Source organism: Schistocerca nitens, chromosome 2, assembly GCF_023898315.1.
Source record: "Schistocerca nitens isolate TAMUIC-IGC-003100 chromosome 2, iqSchNite1.1, whole genome shotgun sequence".
Classification (NCBI taxonomy): domain Eukaryota; kingdom Metazoa; phylum Arthropoda; class Insecta; order Orthoptera; family Acrididae; genus Schistocerca; species Schistocerca nitens.
In genome coordinates, this window is record NC_064615.1 from 1,129,982,506 (window position 1) to 1,129,997,496 (window position 14,991).

Here is a 14,991-nt window from a genome sequence, read left to right on the forward strand (position 1 = left end):
GATAGGATTTTCTTTGGGGTTCCGAGTATCTCTTTTCCGATGCATTATTCCTCCTTTACTGCATACCTCGCTCCCTCACATTGACGAATTAACACACAATTTGCGTCCATATGAAATACTCTGGATTCGCTGCATTGTCCTTCTAAATCGAGATACGTTTCTACGGAAACGATAGGATTTTCTTTGGGGTTCCGAGTATCTCTTTCCGATGCATTATTCCTCCTTTACTGCATCCCTCGCTAACTCACATTGACGAATTAACACGCAATTTGCGTCCATATGAAATACTCTGGATTCCCTGCATTGTCCTTCTAAATCGGGATTCGTTTCTACGGAAACGATAGGATTTTCTTTGGGGGTTCCGAGTATCTCTTTTCCGATGCATTATTCCTCCTTTACTGCATCCCTCGCTCCCTCACATTGCCGAATTAACACACAAATTGCGTCCATATGAAATACTCTGGGTTCCCTGCATTATCTTTCTAAAACGAGATACGTTTCTACGGAAAGGATAGGATTTTCTTTTGGGAATCGAGTATCTCTTTTCCGATGCATTATTCCTCCTTTACTGCATCCCTCGCTCCCTCACATTGCCGAATTAACACACAATTTGCGTCCATATGAAATACTCTGGGTTCCCTGCATTATCTTTCTAAAATGAGATACGTTTCTACGGAAACGATAGGATTTTCTTTTGGGAGTCGAGTATCTCTTTTCCGATGCATTATTCCTCCTTTACTGCATCCCTCGCTCCCTCATATTGATGAATTAACACACAATTTGCGTCCATATGATATACTCTGGATTCCCTGCAATGTCCTTCTAAATCGAGATACGTTTCTACGGAAACGATAGGATTTTCTTTGGGGTTCCGAGTATCTCTTTTCCAATCCATTATTCCTCCTTTACTGCATTTCTCGCTCCCTCACATTGACGAATTAACACACAATTTGCGTCCATATGAAATACTCTGGATTCCCTGCATTGTCCTTCTAAATCGAGATACGTTTCTACGGAAACGATAGGATTTTCTTTGGGGTTCCGTGTGTCGCTTATCCGATGCATTATTCCTCCTTTACTGCATCCCTCGCTCCATCACATTGACGAATTAACACACAGTTTGCGTCCATATGGAATACTCTGGATTCCCTGCATTGTCCTTCTAAATCGAGATACATTTCTACGGAAACGATAGGATTTTCTTTCGGGTTCCGAGTATCTCTTTTCCGATGCATTATTCCTCCTTTACTGCATCCCTCGCTCCCTCACATTGCCGAATTAACACACAATTTGCGTCTATATGAAATACTATGGATTCCCTGCATTGTCCTTCTAAATCGAGATACGTTTCTATGGAAACGGTAGGATTTTCCTTGGGGTTCCGAGTATCTCTTTTCCGATGCATTATTCCTCCTTTACTGCATCCCTCGCTCCCTCACATTGACGAATTAACACACAATTTGCGTCCATATGAAATACTCTGGATTCCCTGCATTGTCCTTGTAAATCGAGATACGTTCTTCGGAAACGATAGGATTTTCTTTGGGGTTCCGAGTATCTCTTTTCCGATGCATTATTCCTCCTTTACTGCATACCTCGCTCCCTCACATTGACGAATTAACACACAATTTGCGTCCATATGAAATACTCTGGATTCGCTGCATTGTCCTTCTAAATCGAGATACGTTTCTACGGAAACGATAGGATTTTCTTTAAGGTTCCGAGTATCTCTTTCCGATGCATTATTCCTCCTTTACTGCATCCCTCGCTAACTCACATTGACGAATTAACACACAATTTGCGTCCATATGAAATACTCTGGATTCCCTGCATTGTCCTTCTAAATCGGGATTCGTTTCTACGGAAACGATAGGATTTTCTTTGGGGGTTCCGAGTATCTCTTTTCCGATGCATAATTCCTCCTTTACTGCATCCCTCGCTCCGTCACATTGCCGAATTAACACACAAATTGCGTCCATATGAAATACTCTGGGTTCCCTGCATTATCCTTCTAAAACGAGATACGTTTCTACGGAAAGGATAGGATTTTCTTTTGGGAATCGAGTATCTCTTTTCCGATGCATTATTCCTCCTTTACTACATCCCTCGCTCCCTCACACTGTCGAATTAACACACAATATGCGTCCATATGAAATACTCTGGATTCCCTGCATTGTCCTTCTAAATCGAGATACGTTTCTACGGAAACGATAGGATTTTCTTTGGGGTTCCGAGTATCTCTTTTCCGATGCATTATTCCTCCTTTACTGCATCCCTCGCTCCCTCACATTGCCGAATTAACACACAATTTGCGTCCATATGAAATACTCTGGGTTCCCTGCATTATCTTTCTAAAATGAGATACGTTTCTACGGAAACGATAGGATTTTCTTTTGGGAGTCGAGTATCTCTTTTCCGATGCATTATTCCTCCTTTACTGCATCCCTCGCTCCCTCGCATTGACGAATTAACACACAATTTGCGTCCATATGATATACTCTGGATTCCCTGCATTGTCCTTCTAAATCGAGATACGTTTCTACGGAAACGATAGGATTTTCTTTGGGGTTCCGAGTATCTCTTTTCCAATCCATTATTCCTCCGTTACTGCATTTCTCGCTCCCTCACATTGACGAATTAACACACAATTTGCGTCCATATGAAATACTCTGGATTCCCTGCATTGTCCTTCTAAATCGAGATACGTTTCTACGGAAACGATAGGATTTTCTTTGGGGTTCCGTGTGTCGCTTATCCGATGCATTATTCCTCCTTTACTGCATCCCTCGCTCCCTCACATTGACGAATTAACACACAGTTTGCGTCCATATGGAATACTCTGGATTCCCTGCATTGTCCTTCTAAATCGAGATACATTTCTACGGAAACGATAGGATTCTCTTTCGGGTTCCGAGTATCTCTTTTCTGATGCATTATTCCTCCTTTACTGCATCCCTCGCTCCCTCACATTGCCGAATTAACACACAATTTGCGTCTATATGAAATACTCTGGATTCCCTGCATAGTCCTTCTAAATCGAGATACGTTTCTATGGAAACGGTAGGATTTTCCTTGGGGTTCCGAGTATCTCTTTTCCGATGCATTATTCCTCCTTTACTGCATCCCTCGCTCCCTCACATTGACGAATTAACACACAATTTGCGTCCATATGAAATACTCTGGATTCCCTGCATTGTCCTTGTAAATCGAGATACGTTCTTCGGAAACGATAGGATTTTCTTTGGGGTTCCGAGTATCTCTTTTCCGATGCATTATTCCTCCTTTACTGCATACCTCGCTCCCTCACATTGACGAATTAACACACAATTTGCGTCCATATGAAATACTCTGGATTCGCTGCATTGTCCTTCTAAATCGAGATACGTTTCTACGGAAACGATAGGATTTTCTTTGGGGTTCCGAGTATCTCTTTCCGATGCATTATTCCTCCTTTACTGCATCCCTCGCTAACTCACATTGACGAATTAACACACAATTTGCGTCGATATGAAATACTCTGGATTCCCTGCATTGCCCTTCTAAATCGGGATTCGTTTCTACGGAAACGATAGAATTTTCTTTGGGGGTTCCGAGTATCTCTTTTCCGATGCATTATTCCTCCTTTACTGCATCCCTCGCTCCCTCACATTGCCGAATTAACACACAAATTGCGTCCATATGAAATACTCTGGGTTCCCTGCATTATCTTTCTAAAACGAGATACGTTTCTACGGAAAGGATAGGATTTTCTTTTGGGAATCGAGTATCTCTTTTCCGATGCATTATTCCTCCTTTACTACATCCCTCGCTCCCTCACACTGTCGAATTAACACACAATATGCGTCCATATGAAATACTCTGGATTCCCTGCATTGTCCTTCTAAATCGAGATACGTTTCTACGGAAACGATAGGATTTTCTTTGGGGTTCTGAGTATCTCTTTTCCGATGCATTATTCCTCCTTTACTGCATCCCTCGCTCCCTCACATTGCCGAATTAACACACAATTTGCGTCCATATGAAATACTCTGGGTTCCCTGCATTATCTTTCTAAAATGAGATACGTTTCTACGGAAACGATAGGATTTTCTTTTGGGAGTCGAGTATCTCTTTTCCGATGCATTATTCCTCCTTTACTGCATCCCTCGCTCCCTCACATTGACGAATTAACACACAATTTGCGTCCATATGATATACTCTGGATTCCCTGCATTGTCCTTCTAAATCGAGATACGTTTCTACGGAAACGATAGGATTTTCTTTGGGGTTCCGAGTATCTCTTTTCCAATCCATTATTCCTCCTTTACTGCATTTCTCGCTCCCTCACATTGACGAATTAACACACAATTTGCGTCCATATGAAATACTCTGGATTCCCTGCATTGTCCTTCTAAATCGAGATACGTTTCTACGGAAACGATAGGATTTTCTTTGGGGTTCCGTGTATCGCTTATCCGATGCATTATTCCTCCTTTACTGCATCCCTCGCTCCCTCACATTGACGAATTAACACACAGTTTGCGTCCATATGGAATACTCTGGATTCGCTGCATTGTCCTTCTAAATCGAGATACATTTCTACGGAAACGATAGGATTTTCTTTGGGGTTCCGAGTATCTCTTTCCGATGCATTATTCCTCCTTTACTGCATCCCTCGCTCCCTCACATTGACGAATTAACACACAATTTGCGTCCGTATGAAATACTCTGGATTCCCTGCATTGTCCTTGTAAATCGAGATACGTTCTTCGGAAACAATAGGATTTTCTTTGGGGTTCCGAGTATCTCTTTTCCGATGCATTATTCCTCCTTTACTGCATCCCTCGCTCCCTCACATTGACGAATTAACACACAATTTGCGTCCATATGAAATACTCTGGATTCCCTGCATTGTCCTTCTAAATCGAGATACGTTTCTACGGAAACGATAGGATTTTCTTTGGGGTTCCGAGTATCTCTTTCCGATGCATTATTCCTCCTTTACTGCATCCCTCGCTCTCTCAAATTGACGAATTAACACACAATTTGCGTCCATATGAAATACTCTGGATTCCCTGCATTGTCCTTGTAAATCGAGATACGTTTCTACGGAAACGATAGGATTTTCTTTGGGGTTCCGAGTATCTCTTTTCCGATGCATTATTCCTCCTTTACTGCATCCCTCGCTCCCTCACATTGACGAATTAACACACAATTTGCGTCCATATGAAATACTCTGGATTCCCTGCATTTTCCTTCTAAATCGAGATACGTTTCTACGGAAACGATAGGATTTTCTTTGGGGTTCCGAGTATCTCTTTTCCGATGCATTATTCCTCCTTTACTGCAAACCTCGCTCCCTCACATAGACGAATTAACACACAATTTGCGTCCATATGAAATACTCTGGATTCCTTGCATTGTCCTTCTAAATCGTGATACGTTTCTACGGAAACGATAGGATTTTCTTTGGGGTTCCGAGTATCTCTTTTCCGATGCATTATTCCTCGTTTACTGCATCCCTCTCTCCCTCAAATTGACGAATTAACACACAATTTGCGTCCATATGAAATACTCTGGATTCCCTGCATTGTCCTTCTAAATCGAGATACGTTTCTACGGATAAGATAGGATTTTCTTTGGGGTTAAGAGTATCTCTTTTCCGATGCATTATTCCTCCTTTACTGCACTCCACGCTCCCTCACATTGACGAATTAATACACAAGTTGTGTCCGTATGAAATACTCTGGATTCCCTGCATTGTCCTTCTAAATCGAGATACGTTTCTATGGAAGCGGTAGGATTTTCCTTGGGGTTCCGAGTATCTCTTTTCCGATGCATTATTCCTCCTTTACTGCATCCCTCGCTCCCTCACATTGACGAATTAACACACAATTTGCGTCCATATGAAATACTCTGGATTCCCTGCATTGTCCTTGTAAATCGAGATACGTTGTTCGGAAAAAATAGGATTTTCTTTGGGGTTCCGAGTATCTCTTTTCCGATGCATTATTCCTCCTTTACTGCATCCCTCGCTCCCTCGCATTGACGAATTAGCACACAATTTGCGTCCATATGAAATACTCTGGATTCCCTGCATTGTCCTTCTAAATCGAGATACGTTTCTACGGAAACGATAGGATTTTCTTTGGGGTTCCGAGTATCTCTTTCCGATGCATTATTCCTCCTTTACTGCATCCCTCGCTCCCTCAAATTGACGAATTAACACACATTTTGCGTCCATATGAAATACTCTGGATTCCCTGCATTGTCCTTGTAAATCGAGATACGTTTCTACGGAAACGATAGGATTTTCTTTGGGGTTCCGAGTATCTCTTTTCCGATGCATTATTCCTCCTTTACTGCATCCCTCACTCCCTCACATTGACGAATTAACACACAATTTGCGTCCATATGAAATACTCTGGATTCCCTGCATTTTCCTTCTAAATCGAGATACGTTTCTACGGAAACGATAGGATTTTCCTTGGGGTTCCGAGTATCTCTTTTCCGATGCATTATTCCTCCTTTACTGCAAACCTCGCTCCCTCACATAGACGAATTAACACACAATTTGCGTCCATATGAAATACTCTGGATTCCTTGCATTGTCCTTCTAAATCGTGATACGTTTCTACGGAAACGATAGGATTTTCTTTGGGGTTCCGAGTATCTCTTTTCCGATGCATTATTCCTCGTTTACTGCATCCCTCTCTCCCTCAAATTGACGAATTAACACACAATTTGCGTCCATATGAAATACTCTGGATTTCCTGCACTGTCCTTCTAAATCGAGATACGTTTCTACGGATAAGATAGGATTTTCTTTGGGGTTAAGAGTATCTCTTTTCCGATGCATTATTCCTCCTTTACTGCACTCCACGCTCCCTCACATTGACGAATTAACACACAAGTTGTGTCCGTATGAAATACTCTGGATTCCCTGCATTGTCCTTCTAAATCGAGATACGTTTCTACGGAAACGATAGGATTTTCTTTGGGGTTCCGAGTATCTCTTTTCCGATGCATTATTCCTCCTTTACTGCATCCCTCGCTCCCTCACATTGAAGAATTAACACACAATTTGCGTCCATTTGAATAGTCTGGATTCCCTGCATTGTCCTTCTAAATCGAGATACGTTTCCACGGAAACGATAGGATTTTCTTTGGGGTTCCGAGTATCTCTTTTCCGATGCATTATTCCTCCTTTACTGCATCCCTCGCTCCCTCACATTGACGAATTAACACACAATTTGCGTCCATATGAAATACTCTGGATTCCCTGCATTATCCTTGTAAATCGAGATACGTTCTTCGGAAATGATAGGATTTTCTTTGGGGTACCGAGTATCTCTTTTCCGATGCATTATTCCTCCTTTACTGCATCCCTCGCTCCCTCACATTGACGAATTAACACACAATTTGCGTCCATATGATATACTCTGGATTCCCTGCATTGTCCTTTTAAATCGAGATACGTTTCTATGGAAACGGTAGGATTTTCCTTGGGGTTCCGAGTATCTCTTTTCCGATGCATTATTCCTCCTTTACTGCATCCCTCGCTCCCTCACATTGACGAATTAACACACAATTTGCGTCCATATGAAATACTCTGGATTCCCTGCATTGTCCTTGTAAATCGAGTTACGTTCTTCGGAAACGATAGGATTTTCTTTGGGGTTCCGAGTATCTCTTTTCCGATGCATTATTCCTCCTTCACTGCATCCCTCGCTCCCTCACATTGACGAATTAACACACAATTTGCGACCATATGAAATACTCTGGATTCCTTGCATTGTCCTTGTAAATCGAGATACGTTTCTACGGAAACGATAGGATTTTCTTTTTGGGTTCCGAGTATCTCTTTTCCGATGCATTATTCCTCGTTTACTGCATCCCTCTCTCCCTCAAATTGACGAATTAACACACAATTTGCGTCCATATGAAATACTCTGGATTCCCTGCATTGTCCTTCTAAATAGAGATACGTTTCTACGGAAACGATAGGATTTTCTTTGGGGTTCCAAGTATCTCTTTTCCGTTGCATTATTCCTTCTTTACTGCATCCCTCGCTCCCTCACATTGACGAATTAACACACAATTTGCGTCCATATGAAATGCTCTGGATTCCCTGCATTGTCCTTCTAAATCGAGATACGTTTCTATGGAAACGATAGGATTTACTTTGGGGTTCCGAGTATCTCTTTTCCGATGCATTATTCCTCCTTTACTGCATCCCTCGCTCCCTCACATTGACGAATTAACACACAATTTGCGTCCATATGAAATACTCTGGATTCCCTGCATTGTCCTTTTAAATCGAGATACGTTTCTATGGAAACGATAGGATTTTCTTTGGGGTTCCGAGTATCTCTTTTCCGATGCATTATTCCTCCTTTACTGCATCCCTCGCTCCCTCACATTGACGAATTAACACACAAATTGCGTCCATATGAAATACCCTGGGTTCCCTGCATTGTCCTTCTAAATCGGGATTCGTTTCTACGGAAACGATAGGATTTTCTTTGGGGTTCCGAGTATCTCTTTTCCGATGCATTAATCCTCCTTTACTGCATCCCTCGCTCCCTCACATTGACGAATTAACACACAATTTGCGTCCATATGAAATACTCTGGATTCCCTGTATTGTCCTTCCAAATCGAGATACATTTCTATGGAAACGATAGGATTTTCTTTGGGGTTCCGAGTATCTCTCTTCCGATGCATTATTCCTCCTCTACTGCATCCCTCGCTCCCTCACATTGACGAATTAACACACAATTTGCGTCCATATGAAATACTCTGGATTCCCTGCATTGTCCTTCTAAATCGAGATACGTTCTTCGGAAACAATAGGATTTTCTTTGGGGTTCCGAGTATCTCTTTTCCGATGCATTATTCCTCCTTTACTGCATCCCTCGCTCCCTCACATTGACGAATTAACACACAATTTGCGTCCATATGAAATACTCTGGATTCCCTGCATTGTCCTTGTAAATCGAGATACGTTCTTCGGAAACAATAGGATTTTCTTTGGGGTTCCGAGTATCTCTTTTCCGATGCATTATTCCTCCTTTACTGCATCCCTCGCTCCCTCACATTGACGAATTAACACACAATTTGCGTCCATATGAAATACTCTGGATTCCCTGCATTGTCCTTCTAAATCGAGATACGTTTCTACGGAAACGATAGGATTTTCTTTGGGGTTCCTAGTATCTCTTTCCGATGAATTATTCCTCCTTTACTGCATCCCTCGCTCCCTCACATTGACGAATTAACACACAATTTGCGTCCATATGATATACTCTGGATTCCCTGCATTGTCCTTTTAAATCGAGATACGTTTCTATGGAAACGGTAGGATTTTCCTTGGGGTTCCGAGTATCTCTTTTCCGATGCATTATTCCTCCTTTACTGCATCCCTCGCTCCCTCACATTGACGAATTAACACACAATTTGCGTCCATATGAAATACTCTGGATTCCCTGCATTGTCCTTGTAAATCGAGTTACGTTCTTCGGAAACGATAGGATTTTCTTTGGGGTTCCGAGTATCTCTTTTCCGATGCATTATTCCTCCTTCACTGCATCCCTCGCTCCCTCACATTGACGAATTAACACACAATTTGCGACCATATGAAATACTCTGGATTCCTTGCATTGTCCTTCTAAATCGAGATACGTTTCTACGGAAACGATAGGATTTTCTTTTTGGGTTCCGAGTATCTCTTTTCCGATGCATTATTCCTCGTTTACTGCATCCCTCTCTCCCTCAAATTGACGAATTAACACACAATTTGCGTCCATATGAAATACTCTGGATTCCCTGCATTGTCCTTCTAAATAGAGATACGTTTCTACGGAAACGATAGGATTTTCTTTGGGGTTCCAAGTATCTCTTTTCCGTTGCATTATTCCTTCTTTACTGCATCCCTCGCTCCCTCACATTGACGAATTAACACACAATTTGCGTCCATATGAAATGCTCTGGATTCCCTGCATTGTCCTTCTAAATCGAGATACGTTTCTATGGAAACGATAGGATTTACTTTGGGGTTCCGAGTATCTCTTTTCCGATGCATTATTCCTCCTTTACTGCATCCCTCGCTCCCTCACATTGACGAATTAACACACAATTTGCGTCCATATGAAATACTCTGGATTCCCTGCATTGTCCTTTTAAATCGAGATACGTTTCTATGGAAACGATAGGATTTTCTTTGGGGTTCCGAGTATCTCTTTTCCGATGCATTATTCCTCCTTTACTGCATCCCTCGCTCCCTCACATTGACGAATTAACACACAAATTGCGTCCATATGAAATACCCTGGGTTCCCTGCATTGTCCTTCTAAATCGGGATTCGTTTCTACGGAAACGATAGGATTTTCTTTGGGGTTCCGAGTATCTCTTTTCCGATGCATTAATCCTCCTTTACTGCATCCCTCGCTCCCTCACATTGACGAATTAACACACAATTTGCGTCCATATGAAATACTCTGGATTCCCTGTATTGTCCTTCCAAATCGAGATACATTTCTATGGAATCGATAGGATTTTCTTTGGGGTTCCGAGTATCTCTCTTCCGATGCATTATTCCTCCTCTACTGCATCCCTCGCTCCCTCACATTGACGAATTAACACACAATTTGCGTCCATATGAAATACTCTGGATTCCCTGCATTGTCCTTCTAAATCGAGATACGTTCTTCGGAAACAATAGGATTTTCTTTGGGGTTCCGAGTATCTCTTTTCCGATGCATTATTCCTCCTTTACTGCATCCCTCGCTCCCTCACATTGACGAATTAACACACAATTTGCGTCCATATGAAATACTCTGGATTCCCTGCATTGTCCTTGTAAATCGAGATACGTTCTTCCTAAACAATAGGATTTTCTTTGGGGTTCCGAGTATCTCTTTTCCGATGCATTATTCCTCCTTTACTGCATCCCTCGCTCCCTCACATTGACGAATTAACACACAATTTGCGTCCATATGAAATACTCTGGATTCCCTGCATTGTCCTTCTAAATCGAGATACGTTTCTACGGAAACGATAGGATTTTCTTTGGGGTTCCTAGTATCTCTTTCCGATGAATTATTCCTCCTTTACTGCATCCCTCGCTCCCTCAAATTGACGAATTAACACACAATTTGCGTCCATATGAAATACTCTGGGTTCCCTGCATTATCTTTCTAAAACGAGATACGTTTCTACGGAAACGATAGGATTTTCTTTAGGGTTCCGAGTATCTCCTTTCCAATCCATTATTCCTTCTTTACTGCATTTCTCGCTCCCTCACATTGACGAATTAACACACAATTTGCGTCCATATGAAATACTCTGGATTCCCTGCATTGTCCTTCTAAATCGAGATACGTTTCTACGGAAACGATAGGATTTTCTTTGGGGTTCCGTGTATCGCTTATCCGATGCATTATTCCTCCTTTACTGCATCCCTCGCTCCCTCACATTGACGAATTAACACACAGTTTGCGTCCATATGGAATACTCTGGATTCCCTGCATTGTCCTTCTAAATCGAGATACATTTCTACGGAAACGATAGGATTTTCTTTGGGGTTCCGAGTATCTCTTTTCCGATGCATTATTCCCCCTTTACTGCATCCTTCGCTCCCTCACATTGAGGAATTAACACACAATTTGCGTCCATATGAAATACACTGGATTCCCTGCATTGTCCTTCTAAATCGTGATACGTTTCTACGGAAACGATAGGATTTCTTTGGGGTTCCGAGTATCTCTTTTCCGATGCATTATTCCTCCTTCACTGCATCCCTCACTCCCTCACATTGACGAATTAACACACAATTTGCGTCCATATGAAATACTCTGGATTCCCTGCATTGTCCTTCTAAATCGAGATACGTTCTTCGGAAACAATAGGATTTTCTTTGGGGTTCCGAGTATCTCTTTTCCGATGCATTATTCCTCCTTTACTGCATCCCTCGCTCCCTCACATTGACGAATTAACACACAATTTGCGTCCATATGAAATACTCTGGATTCCCTGCATTGTCCTTCTAAATCGAGATGCGTTTCTACGGAAACGATAGGATTTTCTTTGGGGTTCCGAGTATCTCTTTCCGATGCATTATTCCTCCTTCACTGCATCCCTCGCTCCCTCACATTGACGAATTAACACACAATTTGCGTCCATATGAAATACTCTGGATTCCCTGCATTGTCCTTGTAAATCGAGATACGTTCTTCGGAAACGATAGGATTTTCTTTGGGGTTCCGAGTATCTCTTTTCCGATGCATGTTTCCTCCTTTACTGCATACCTCGCTCCCTCACATTGACGAATTAACACACAATTTGCGTCCATATGAAATACTCTGGATTCGCTGCATTGTCCTTCTAAATCGAGATACGTTTCTACGGAAACGATAGGATTTTCTTTGGGGTTCCGAGTATCTCTTTCCGATGCATTATTCCTCCTTTACTGCATCCCTCGCTAACTCACATTGACGAATTAACACACAATTTGCGTCCATATGAAATACTCTGGATTCCCTGCATTGTCCTTCTAAATCGGGATTCGTTTCTACGGAAACGATAGGATTTTCTTTGGGGGTTCCGAGTATCTCTTTTCCGATGCATTATTCCTCCTTTACTGCATCCCTCGCTCCCTCACATTGCCGAATTAACACACAAATTGCGTCCATATGAAATACTCTGGGTTCCCTGCATTATCTTTCTAAAACGAGATACGTTTCTACGGAAAGGATAGGATTTTCTTTTGTGAATCGAGTATCTCTTTTCTGATGCATTATTCCTCCTTTACTACATCCCTCGCTCCCTCACACTGTCGAATTAACACACAATATGCGTCCATATGAAATACTCTGGATTCCCTGCATTGTCCTTCTAAATCGAGATACGTTTCTACGGAAACGATAGGATTTTCTTTGGGGTTCCGAGTATCTCTTTTCCGATGCATTATTCCTCCTTTACTGCATCCCTCGCTCCCTCACATTGCCGAATTAACACACAATTTGCGTCCGTATGAAATACTCTGGGTTCCCTGCATTATCTTTCTAAAATGAGATACGTTTCTACGGAAACGATAGGATTTTCTTTTGGGAGTCGAGTATCTCTTTTCCGATGCATTATTCCTCCTTTACTGCATCCCTCGCTCCCTCACATTGACGAATTAACACACAATTTGCGTCCATATGATATACTCTGGATTCCCTGCATTGTCCTTCTAAATCGAGATACGTTTCTACGGAAACGATAGGATTTTCTTTGGGGTTCCGAGTATCTCTTTTCCAATCCATTATTCCTCCTTTACTGCATTTCTCGCTCCCTCACATTGACGAATTGACACACAATTTGCGTCCATATGAAATACTCTGGATTCCCTGCATTGTCCTTCTAAATCGAGATACGTTTCTACGGAAACGATAGGATTTTCTTTGGGGTTCCGTGTATCGCTTATCCGATGCATTATTCCTCCTTTACTGCATCCCTCGCTCCCTCACATTGACGAATTAACACACAGTTTGCGTCCATATGGAATACTCTGGATTCCCTGCATTGTCCTTCTAAATCGAGATACATTTCTACGGAAACGATAGGATTTTCTTTCGGGTTCCGAGTATCTCTTTTCCGATGCATTATTCCTCCTTCACTGCATCCCTCGCTCCCTCACATTGCCGAATTAACACACAATTTGCGTCTATATGAAATACTCTGGATTCCCTGCATTGTCCTTCTAAATCGAGATACGTTTCTATGGAAACGGTAGGATTTTCCTTGGGGTTCCGAGTATCTCTTTTCCGATGCATTATTCCTCCTTTACTGCATCCCTCGCTCCCTCACATTGACGAATTAACACACAATTTGCGTCCATATGATATACTCTGGATTCCCTGCATTGTCCTTCTAAATCGAGATACGTTTCTACGGAAACGATAGGATTTTCTTTGGGGTTCCGAGTATCTCTTTTCCAATCCATTATTCCTCCTTTACTGCATTTCTCGCTCCCTCACATTGACGAATTAACACACAATTTGCGTCCATATGAAATACTCTGGATTCCCTGCATTGTCCTTCTAAATCGAGATACGTTTCTACGGAAACGATAGGATTTTCTTTGGGGTTCCGTGTATCGCTTATCCGATGCATTATTCCTCCTTTACTGCATCCCTCGCTCCCTCACATTGACGAATTAACACACAATTTGCGTCCATATGAAATACTCTGGATTCCCTGCATTGTCCTTCTAAATCGTGATACGTTTCTACGGAAACGATAGGATTTTCTTTGGGGTTCCGAGTATCTCTTTTCCGATGCATTATTCCTCGTTTACTGCATCCCTCTCTCCCTCAAATTGACGAATTAACACACAATTTGCGTCCATATGAAATACTCTGGATTCCCTGCATTGTCCTTCTAAATCGAGATACGTTTCTACGGATAAGATAGGATTTTCTTTGGGGTTAAGAGTATCTCTTTTCCGATGCATTATTCCTCCTTTACTGCACTCCACGCTCCCTCACATTGACGAATTAATACACAAGTTGTGTCCGTATGAAATACTCTGGATTCCCTGCATTGTCCTTCTACATCGAGATACGTTTCTATGGAAGCGGTAGGATTTTCCTTGGGGTTCCGAGTATCTCTTTTCCGATGCATTATTCCTCCTTTACTGCATCCCTCGCTCCCTCACATTGACGAATTAACACACAATTTGCGTCCATATGAAATACTCTGGATTCCCTGCATTGTCCTTGTAAATCGAGATACGTTGTTCGGAAACAATAGGATTTTCTTTGGGGTTCCGAGTATCTCTTTTCCGATGCATTATTCCTCCTTTACTGCATCCCTCGCTCCCTCGCATTGACGAATTAGCACACAATTTGCGTCCATATGAAATACTCTGGATTCCCTGCATTGTCCTTCTAAATCGAGATACGTTTCTACGGAAACGATAGGTTTTTCTTTGGGGTTCCGAGTATCTCTTTCCGATGCATTATTCCT